Source organism: Elephantulus edwardii, unplaced genomic scaffold, assembly GCF_000299155.1.
Source record: "Elephantulus edwardii isolate Elephantulus edwardi_28Jun2011 unplaced genomic scaffold, EleEdw1.0 scaffold00506, whole genome shotgun sequence".
NCBI classification, from domain to species: Eukaryota; Metazoa; Chordata; class Mammalia; order Macroscelidea; family Macroscelididae; genus Elephantulus; species Elephantulus edwardii.
Window position 1 is genome coordinate 590,248 of NW_006400256.1, and position 1,432 is coordinate 591,679.

Genomic DNA, 1,432 nt, shown 5'->3' on the forward strand with positions numbered 1-1,432 from the left:
AAATATACAATGTTTGTCCTTATGGTACTGAGTTAATTCACTCAGCATAATGCTCTCTGGTATCTCCCAAATTAGGTAATAATTTATATAACATTTTCTGCATAGTATTTCATTGTGTGAATATGCAATACTTTCTCAATCCATTTGCTTGTGGTTGCACACCTGGGCTTTTCCCATATTCTAGTGGTGGTGAGTAACAGTGCTATGAACACTGGTGTACAAATCTTTGTTTGCGCCTAAGTTCTCATTTTATCCAGGTATATTAGAAGGACAGGAATAGCTAGATTATACATAATATCTATTTTCACCTTTTTGTGGAAGTGGCTGTTTTCCAGAGTGGTTGTACTATTTTATAATCTCAGGAACAATGTAGAAGAGTTATTTTCTCAGAACACGCTCTCCAACATTTATTAATTGCTATCCTGTTAAACTTTACGGCTAATTGACCATCCACTTCTGAAATAGTAGGCCTTTAAAAACTCTATGTACAATGGAGCACACTTAGACTAGCAGATATGGCAACTAAAGCTGAACTCTCAAGTATGGAAACACAAAGGAAGAGAATCACTTTTAAGCAAACAGTAGTGATTGAAACACGGAATGCGAGAACCATGAATGCAGGAAAATTGAATGTTGTTAAGAAAGAAATGGAACGCATAAATATTGACATACTGGGTGCTGGCAAAATGGGTGGACTGGCACAGGATATTTTGAGTCAGACGGTCAGATAATCTACCATGATGGGGATAGAAAGGTGATGAAAACCCAGTTGCTTTCATAATTTAAAAAATCATTTCTAAATCCATCTTGAAATACAATGTGGTGAGTGAAAGGATAATATCCATACAAATCCAAGGAAGTCCAGTGAATACCAACCACTATCATTCAGATACATGCACTGACAACTAGAGCCAAAGATGAGAAATAAAAGATTTTTACCAACTTCTGCAGTCAGATATTGATCGAATATGCAATCAAGGTGAATTAATGATTGTACCATTTTACAATATCCCCAAGAGTATGAGTTCCTTTCTTGCCCCATTGTCTCCAACATTTGTCACTTTCTGCCCTGTTAAACTTTACCACTGTTACTGGAGTGAGATGGTACTTCATTGTGGTTCTGGAAGGCAGTTTGGCATTTCCTCAAAAAGCTGAACACAGACATTCCATATAACCCAGCTATTCCAGTACTCAGAATATATACCCTGAGAAAATGAGGACTGATGAACAAATGAAGAGTTGAACATCCATGTTAAAAGCAGTGTTATTTACCGTTGCAAAACTAGGAAAGCAGCCCAGATGTCCAACCAAAAATGAATGGATTGAGAAATTATGGTATATTCACACAATGGAATACTACACAGAACACAGAAGCAATAACTTTGTAAATTACTACCTAAATTGAAAAGGACTGGAGAGCATTATGCTGAGT